The sequence below is a fragment of the Amblyraja radiata genome, chromosome 16, assembly GCF_010909765.2.
Source record: "Amblyraja radiata isolate CabotCenter1 chromosome 16, sAmbRad1.1.pri, whole genome shotgun sequence".
Taxonomy (NCBI): Eukaryota; Metazoa; Chordata; class Chondrichthyes; order Rajiformes; family Rajidae; genus Amblyraja; species Amblyraja radiata.
Window position 1 is genome coordinate 32766217 of NC_045971.1, and position 10754 is coordinate 32776970.

Here is a 10754-nt window from a genome sequence, read left to right on the forward strand (position 1 = left end):
TCCCCCAATGCAATATTCCACCTCTCCACCAATTCCAATATTGGTGGCCAGTGGGAGGGGGAGGGGGGGGGGGGCTTTCTGGAGCACTAGAATGGGTGTTGTGGGCTGAAGGGACTGGTTTCCAGAGGGCTAGTATGGACCAAAGATCCTATAGCAAGCAAGATAGATCACTCGATGAAAAAGAGGCAGTACGATTATGGGCAGATTCATGACCTGGGGGGGGGTCAAGATCAGACTTTTAGTAATATAAGTAAGATAGTCTCATTATACAATCTACAATCTTCACAGTCAAAAAGGCACAACAGAGGATGTACTTCCTACGGCAGCTGAGGAAGCGCAATCTGCCACAGGCAATGGTGGTCCAATTCTACACGGCCATCGTAGAGTCTGTTCACACCTTCTCCATCATGGTCTGGTTTGGCTCAGCCACCAAGCACGACACCTGGAGGCCGCAGCGAATCGTCCGATCAGCAGAGAAGGTTATTGGCTGCAACCTTCCCTCCATTGATGAACTGTACACTGCAAGGGCAAGGAAGCGAGCGGGCAAGATAATTTCTGACTCCTCTCACCCTGGCCACAAACTCTTTGAATCACTTCCCTCTGGAAGGTGACTCCAGACTGTCAAAGCTGCCACAGTCAGACATAAAAACTGTTTTTATCCACGAGTAGTTGCTCTACTCAACAGCTAAAATCTGTAGCCTCCCTCTGATCTTGTATATTGTTGGTTCACATGCTTGATCAATGGTGTTTTATCATTATTAATGTTTAGTGTTTTCTGAGTCATTCGTAACTGTCACTGTATGTCATGTTGTTACTTGTGGGCGGAGCACCAACGCAAATTCCTTGTATGTGAATACGTGGCCAATAAACTTACTTACTTACTGATCAGAATTATAATGAATCCCAGGAATAAGGATTAAATTAAAAATTGCTTCTATATTTTTGCATATTTTCATCCTTTTCTCAGACATCAGTATGACTTTTCACCATTTATTTTGAAACGCAAAAGGCTCCAAATGAAAGTATAATTGTCTCTAAAAGATATTTTGCAATGTTGCTTAACGACATTCTCTGTATTGCATAATTCTATTAAGCATGGATGTGCTAAAAGATTCTATCTTAATTCAGTATTAAAGTTCTCATTTTTAATTATTATATTTTAACCCTTCTCCACAACCAACAATTCTTGTGAATCAATTTGGTAAATTCCTTCCATAATTTCCATCCATAATTTCCATTTCAATTATGCTGTTTCACATTAGAAGAAGAGTTCCAAGCCGCTTGAGGAATTGTTTCACCCGACGCCAGTGTTCCATCTTCACGGCAAGAGGGCCCGGAAAATCATCGGACTGGCTGCAAGGCCACAAATGGGCCCCGACCTCGGGTGTTTCTGAGGAAGAGGACTTAACTTTCTGCTGCCTTTCCCCACAGTGGACATTTTTGATTCTGTTGTGGGGGGATGTTTGTGTTGAACTCTATAATGTGTTGTGTCCATTTTCTTTCTTTATTTATTTTTAACCTTTTTCTATGATTTGTATGTAAATGTATTATTTAATTTATGTAAAGCACTTTGGTGTCAATGCAAGTTGACTTAAAATGTGCTATATAAATAAAGCAATAATAATAAAAATAAATAGATTAGCTGCTTAAACAAAAGCATCTCTGGAGAACATGAATAGGATCCTTCTTCAGACTGAAGAAATGCTGCCTGACTGCTGAGTTCAGTACTTTTACTGCTTTTTTTGGTAAACCAGCATCTGCAGTTCCTGTGATTAAGATTTACTGCTTGTTTCTATGAGAGGCATAGAAAGGGTAGATACTCAGTACCTTTTCCCAGAATGGGAAAAAAACAAATACTATAGGGGATAGCTTAAAGGTGAGATGGGCAACATTTAAAGGAGATGTGCAGGACAAGTTATTTTACACAGAGGCTGGTATGTGCCTGGAAGGTGATGGCAGGGTGATGGATGGAGCAGGTACAATAGTGACATTTAAGAGGCTTTTGGATAGGCATATTCATATGTGGGGAATGGAGGGATATGGATTATGTACAGGCAAGTATGAGTTGGTGTTGGCATCGTGTTTAGCACGGACATTGAGGGCCGAATGGCCTGTTCTTGTGCTACGCTGTTCTACGTTCTATATTCTATATTTTTTCGCGCACAGTACACTCCACTTACAAGGATTTGCAAGTCCAAATTTAATTTCACCCAGCAGCAAATAAAGTGGATTAATGTAAATACCTTTTCACTTCCGATGAGGTAACTGGTGGACTTTTGTCATCACATGATGATGTCACACTGCTAGTTAGGCCTGGACAAAACATACAGGGGCAAAATAAATGCCCACTCAGGACTTCTTAATCTGGAGATTTTATAGAAAGTCTCCACAAACAACGAAGCAGAAGCAGAAGGATTTACTCTGTGTTAATGGCTATCTTGTAAACTGGTAAAAGGAATATAGTGCAAAAAATGTTCCTACCTTCATTGACTGCCGTGTAATTTGAGCCTGTAGGAGGCAGTGTTTCATCATGAACTGGTAGCAAAAGTTTCGATGGCTGTTTTCAGTAAGTGGAAAATATTTGAATGTCTTCAACCCACAGTGTATCTTTGTCTAAAAATGAAACGGGGCAAAATGAATTATTGGTGGACATATTCTCACAGAGGTTTCTTAGAATGCTTAACATTTCTTTCAAGTGAAAACTTATTATCGCTGAGGCTTTAGCTTGGCTGGGAATAAAAGTGGTCTCTGGTATTGTATCCCTTCTGTTTATCCACATGTATCATTTGGGTGGAATATTTATGCGTTTTTATCTGCTAAAGGAATAACTGATGGTTATTCTTTTACTTAGGACTGTTGAAGCAGAAATTTATCAGAAAACACATTCACACCTTTTGATGTCATGTCTTTAAATATCCTCACATAAGTTACCAGTGAAGGATAACAGAACCTCTGCACTGAATGTCAAATTCACCCTGGATTGGTGGGACTAAAGTCTAGGCTTTTACAGATGGTAAAGCTAGGTTTTAAAGTAATCGGAGAAAATCCCAATCCATCTCTCCTTCGGATGTTGCATGGACTATGAGTCAACATCAATTTATTAAGCCATGCAGAAAACTGGAAATGCATGTTAGATGCTTGCCTGAAAGAGATGTCAGACACTCTGATAAAGCAAATAGCGACAACATATAAAACCTCATGCGTTGCTGTACATTAAAAAATGTACAACTATCAGTGTTGACATTTCTCAGCACCTGCAGTAGATACTTGATAAAATGAAATATACTGGAACTTTATGAGGTTCAATGTTTTGTGTCAAGCAAACCCTCTACTAATTTGTGAAGAATTAGTATATTCTGGTTTAGAGTTAGCTATGTCATTCAGAATAATATATATGTCTCTATACTGTATGTATACACTTGTCTTCACAAGTGTAGTAACATATTGTTCATATTCATTGTCATGAAATGTCAATTTGCAACCAGTAATCAAATTAAAACGTACAGGGATAGGTTAAGGGAAGACCATAAGACCAGTCAGTCAGACACAAACTCCACATTTTACATCTAGAAATGCTGCCTTCAGGAGATGTAAAACAAAATCTAAGACTTTTTTTTATAATTCCTGTGAAGCAAATGCTTTATTTTAATTATCTTCCAATAACGTTAGATTTTTTTTTAAACAGTGCAATTAGTTTAATGAAAACAAGACAAATATATAAATTGAACAGTATAATTTTTTCAACAATGTTTCTATTTATGTATTCTGTAGATAGTTGTGCTCACTTGTAACTCACAGTACATGCATCTGACGTATATAATATCCAATAAACATCAGTCACTTTGGGTTGGCTGGTATTATAACTAAAATAACACTCTAGAATAATGCTCTGGAATATATGTGTTATAGCATCAAACACAGAAGTGAAAAATGGCAGGAAAATTATCAAATTAATAGTTTTTGAGACATATCCTGATATTAGCATCATCCATCAGAGATAACTAATTACAACTATTCAGTATTGGAGATGCAATTTCTTCAATTCAAGGTTACAGATGATTAAAATCTATGCACATCTGCATAAATTATTATTAAACTTAATGTTAAACAAAATATTTGAATAATCAAGACATCTAAATCAATGTCAGGAATAATATGCAACAATGTACGAAAGCCAAAGTCCAAACAGAGTGCTGGAATCACTCAGCAGGTCAGGCAGCATCTATAGGGAGAGAACCAGAACTGAAGTTTGAAGTCAATGACCCTTTATCAGAACACTAATAGTGTGTTTATGTTATAGAGTGAGTGTGATAGCGGAGAGAACAGAGAGAATGTCTATGATAGCATGCAGAGCAAATAGGATGCAGGTGATGGGTGTTTGGAACAAACTGCAGAGGATGCAGTTGAGGCAGGTACCATAACAGACAGCATTTAAAAGACACTTGGACAGATACATGATTGGAAAGAGTTAGAGATATGGGCCAAACGCAAGCAGGTGTGGGAGTAGCTTCTTGGGGAAACTTGGTCGGCAGGGACGAATTGAGCTGAAGTGCCTGGTTTCATACTGTACGCTCTATGACATTATAATGGATATTGGTTACCTACTTACAGTATTCCTTAAGATGTGATGACTAGGGAAGAAACAGGATGGGCCATTTTGAGTTGAGAGCAAGGTTGAAATTGACAGTAAAGGCAATAAGGTTTTTAAATTTTCCGCGGAAGGCAGAAAGGGGTGGAAATGGGAAGCTGTGACTAGTGGTAGGATTCCATTGGAGCTAGCAAAAATGTCAGAGGATTATGTTTTGTATGTGACAGCTGATTAAATGAAAGGTAAGGACTATGGGGACCCTGACCCTGTTGCGACTAGGGGGGTGGGGAGCAAGGGCGGAGCTGCGAGGTACTGAGGAGACAAGTGTGAGGGCCTCATCTATGATGGAAGAGGGGAACCCCCGTTCCCCAAAGAATGAGGATATCTCAGATGTCCTCGTATGGAACACCTCATCTTGGGTGCAGATGCGGCGTAGACGGAGGAATTTGGAGTAGGGGATAGAGTCTTTGCAGGAAGCAGGGTGAAAAGAAGGGTCATCAAGATAGTTGTGGGCATCCGTGGGTTTGTAATAGACATCAGTCGTTGGTCTATCTCCTGCAATGGAGTCTTCTAGATCAAGAAATGGGAGAGAGGTGTCGGATGGACCAAGTGAATTTGAGTGCAGGGTGGAAATTGGTGATGAAGGTAATGAAGTCTATGAGATCTGCATGAGTGCAGGAAGTAGAACGGATGCAGCTGTCAATGTAACAGAGATAGAGTTCGGGGGTAAGGCCAGTGTATGCCTGGAACAGGGATTGTTCAACCTACCGTACAAAGAGGCAGGCATAGCTGAGACTCATGTGGGTGCCCATAGCTATGCCTTAGACTTGGAGGAAGTGGGAAGAGTTGAAGGAGAAGTTGTTAAGGGTGAGGATCAGCTCCGCTATGCGGAGGAGAGTTAGTCGAGAGAAATTGGCTATTTCTGCGGTTGAGGAAGAAAAGGAGGGGTTTAAAGCCTTCCTGGTGGGGGATGGAGATGTAGAGTGACTGAACGTTCATAGTAAAGATGAGGGAGTGGGTGCCCAGAAAGCAGTAGACATTAAAGAGATGAATGGCAGGTGAGGTATCTTGTACATAGGTCGGGGAGATTGGACAGGTGGGTAGGGTGGAATTGAGGTATGTGGAAATCATTTCAGTGGGATAGGAGCAGGCAGAAACAATGGGTCTGCCAGGGCACCTTGTATCTTACTCCAGCTAAAGAGTAACTTTACTGGTGGAATTTGGTGTTGTTGATGAAGTTTCCTAAAATTTAAGAAGTTAATATGTGCATTGATTCAAGTTTTCAAAATATGAAATAGAACTGAATGAATAGATACTGGGGAACAGCCTCCACTGGGGGTCCCAAATCAAGTTATCAAATTGGGGAGCAAACCGCCAGGAGTGAAGTTAGGAAACACTTGTGGATGCTTAGGATGGTAAAACCTTGGAACTCGGCAAACAGCAATTGTTAATTTTAAACTGGGAGATTTTGACAATCAAATTTATTAAGATGTATGTGTAAAATAACAGATATAGACATAGGAACATAGAAACATAGAAAATAGGTGCAGGAGTAGGCCATTCGGCCCTTCAAGCCTGCACCGCCATTCAATATGATCATGGCTGATCATCCAACTCAGTATCCTGTACCTGCCTTCTCTCCATACCCCCTGATCCCTTTAGCCACAAGGGCCACATCTAACTCCCTCTTAAATATAGCCAATGAACTGGCCTCAACTACCCTCTGTGGCAGAGAATTCCAGAGATTCACCACTCTCTGTGTGAAAAATGTTTTCCTCATCTCGGTCCTAAAGGATTTCCCCCTTATCCTTAAACTGTGACCCCTTGTTCTGGACTTCCCCAACATCGGGAACAATCTTCCTGCATCTAGCTTGTCCAACCCCTTAAGAATTTTGTAAGTTTCTATAAGATTCCCCCTCAATCTTCTAAATTCTAGCGAGTACAAACCAAGTCTATCCAGTCTTTCTTCATATGAAAGTCCTGACATCCCAGGAATCAGTCTGGTGAACCTTCTCTGTACTCCCTCTATGGCAAGAATGTCTTTCCTCAGATTAGGGGACCAAAACTGTACGCAATACTCCAGGTGTGGTCTCACCAAGAACCTGTACAACTGCAGTAGAACCTCCGTGCTCTTATACTCAAATCCTTTTGCTATGAATGCTAATATACCATTTGCTTTCTTCACTGCCTGCTGCACCTGCATTCCTACTTTCAATGACTGGTGTACCATGACACCCAGGTCTCGTTGCATCTCCCCTTTTCCTAATCGGTCACCATTCAGATAATAGTCTATTTTCCTGTTTTTGCCACCAAAGTGGATAACCTCACATTTATCCAAATTATACTGCATCTGCCATGCATTTGCCTACTCACCCAGCCTATCCAAGTCACCTTGCAGCCTCCTAGCATCCTCCACACAGCTAATACTGCCCCCCAGCTTCGTGTCATCCGCAAACTTGGAGATGTTGCATTCAATTCCCTCGTCCAAATCATTAATATATATCGTAAATAGCTGGGGTCCCAGCACTGAGCCTTGCGGTACCCCACTAGTCACTGCCTGCCATTGTGAAAAGGACCCGTTTACTCCTACTATTTGCTTCCTGTCTGCCAGTCAGTTCTCTATCCACATCAATACTGAACCCCCAATACCGTGCTTTAAGTTTGTATACTAATCTCTTATGTGGGACCTTGTCGAAAGCCTTCTGAAAGTCCAGATATAACATATCCACTGGTTCTCCCTTATATACTCTACTAGTTACATCCTCGAAAAATTCTATAAGATTCGTAGGACATGACTTTCATAAATCCATGCTGACTTTGTCCAATGATTTCACCACTTTCCAAATGTGCTGCTATCCCATCTTTAATAGCTGATTCTAGCAGTTTCCCCACTACCGACGTTAGACTAACTGGTCAGTAATTCCCCATTTTCTCTCTCCCTCCCTTTTTAAAAAGTGGGGTTACATTAGCTACCCTCCAATCCTCAGGAACTACTCCAGAATCTAAAGAGTTTTGAAAAATTATCACTAATGCATCCACTATTTCTGAGGCTACTTCCCATTGCTTCCAATATATACATAGAAACATAGAAACATAGAAATTAGGTGCAGGAGTAGGCCATTCGGCCCTTCGAGCCTGCACCGCCATTCAATATGATCATGGCTGATCATCCAACTCAGTATCCCGTACCTGCCTTCTCTCCATACCCTCTGATCCCCTTAGCCACAAGGGCCACATCTAACTCCCTCTTAAATATAGCCAATGAACTGGCCTCGACTACCCTCTGTGGCAGGGAGTTCCAGAGATTCACCACTCTCTGTGTGAAAAAAGTTCTTCTCATCTCGGTTTTAAAGGATTCCCCCTTATCCTTAAGCTGTGGCCCCTTGTCCTGGACTTCCCCAACATCGTGAGCAATCTTCCTGCATCTAGCCTGTCCAACCCCTTAAGAATTTTGTAAGTATAGCATTGTATAGCATTGTCACATATCAGGTGGTGAAGCATTTAGCTACCCATGATCAAATATTTTGAGATTTAAGCCATTATCACAGGTGTGGCACAGCTGATAGCAAGCCTGACTTTAGGTGCTCTCTGTATGGAGTTTGTACATTATCCTTGTGACCATGTTGGTTTCCTCGGAGTGCTCCAGTTTTCTCCCGCATCCCAAAGACGTGCGTATTTGTGGGTTAATTGGCCTGTGTAAATTGCCCCTAGTGTATAGAGAGTGGATTTGAAAGTGGGATAAGATGGAACTGATTGATAGTTGGTGTGGACTCGGTGGACCTTTTCCATGCCGTATCTCTCAATCAATCACAGCCCAGTTTTCCTAATTTTTTAAATGCTGAAAAATAAAACCTTTATATCGCTCTGACTGATCTTTTGTACTGGATTAAATGTATTGCTGGAGCAATTACTGACAAGTTAAAAAACCTAGACATACTTTCAAGTTTTTTTTTGCAAGTGTAATTTTAATATGACATACACTTCTCAAACAAACTGACAGATGTATTAAAACATGGAGATATCAAGCCATAAAGTACAAGAGCTATTCGACAGCTCAGGGAGATTCAGTGGGGAGAAAATAGTTACTTTTTTTAAACTATTGTCTTTCTGGCAAACATTTTGCCTGATGGAAATTTATCTTTATAAATCTCTGTCATTTCTTCTACAATGCACTAAGCAGGAGAATAGCACCAAACCTTCATTCCGCCCTAGTTTTAACTGAACAGCTTCTTAAAAAGTCCTCCTCTATTGTGTTTTCCTAAATTACTCTGTTGTTTGTAATTCTTTCTTCCTTTTCTATTTAGTGTGGTGTTCCCGAGAGTTGCAATGATCGCACAATGATTGTTTTGGAATGATCTAAAGAAATGAAAGGTACAATCTATGTCCAAGTTCTATCTTCTTTAAAGAACATCACTACAGGTTAGAATCGACAAGTAGTGCAATTTACCAGCTGCATTAAACCACGTCCCATCTCCTTTACCCTATCTCATAGCACAATACCCAACAGCCCTAATATGTAGGAAAGGACTGAAGATGCTGGTGTTTTATCATTAATGTTTTATTATTATTAATGTTTAGTGTTTTCTGAGTCACTCGTAACTGTCACTGTATGTCATGTTGTTACTTGTGGGCGAAGCACCAAGGCAAATTCCTTGTATGTGAAAACTTGGCCAATAAATTTACTTTCTCACTTACTCACTTATTCACTTATTCACTTACTCACTTACTCACTTACTTAAATCGAAGGTAGACACAAACTTCTGGACTGAGGATGTCTGAAGAAGGGTCTCGACCCGAAATGTCACCCATTCCTTCTCACCAGAGATGCTGCCTGTCCCGCTGAGTTACTCCAGCATTTAGTGTCTACACACAACAGTCCTAACATGGTCTGCTAGGAAGTACACTTGAAATATACATGTTTGATGTTACAGATAAATTTCTCCTATTTGAGGAATTGCACTGTGCTAACAGTTCTATATCTATTGCCTTCTACAGGAAATAATTCGGGATCTTCTGATGAAGCCCTTTATATCAGGTAGATCTCATCACAACAAGGTTCACCTCTGTGTATGCGATTCTTAATGGGGTTTTTTAAACTAGGAACAACATCAAGTTCTTTGTAAACCAAAACATTTCTTTCAAATAGCTTCCATAATGGTCTGCTGTTAATGTGCACCTTGATTTGAATTTTATTTGAGCTATTTGTAAATTAAGCTATGTTTGAAATGTTTCTTTGCAAAGTTGTAAGCAAGGTCAGAATTGTGAGAAATATAGTCAAGGTTGGTGCTTTTGAATTCTGACTGGCATTAAATAACCCATTCTCGTGGGCCAGATATCAAGTAATGATGAGACAGAGTACAGAAAGGAGTTTGAGAGCCTCGTGACCTGGTGTCAAGAAAATAACCTTTCTCTCAATGTCAGCAAGTCAAAAGAGATAGTGAACGACTTCAGGAAGCGAAGCAGTACCATATATTGACAGCGGTGAAGTAGAGATTATTTTGCAGTCTGCAGTGCTTCTGGCTGTGGCGCGAACTTTAAATCTCTGACCGCCGGCCTGCGGCCTACACCAACCTGAAGCCGCGGTCTCCGGTGGGGAAGAGCCAATTCTGGACTTACCTGGACTTTTTACCATCTGGACGCCCGCAGCGATGGCTGCGCAGGGTTGAGGTCCCGACCACGGGGGAAAATGGAAGAGGATTGGCCAAATTTTGTGCCTTCCACCACAGTGATGAATGCTGTGGTGGATGTTTGTGTTAAATTTTTTGTGTGTTTTTGTGTGTTCTTTATCATTGTACCGCTGCTGGTAAATTCATTTCACTTGCACTTTATGTGCAATGTGACGAATAAAACTAATTGATTGATTGATTGAAAGCTTCAAGTTCCTAGGAGTAAATAACACCAGCAACTTGTCCTCGACTAGCTATATCGAAGCAATGGCCAGGAAAGCACACCAATGCCTTTACTTCCTTCGAAGGCTTAGGAGGTTTGGCATGACCCCAACAACTCTCACCAACTTCTACAGAAGCGCCATAGAAAGCATTTTATCGGGATGCATCACAGCATGGTTTGGCAACAGTTCCTTTCAAGACTGCAAGAAATTGCAGAGAATTGTGGAAGCAGCCCAGACCATCACACAAACCAACCTCCCGTCCATTGACTCCATCTA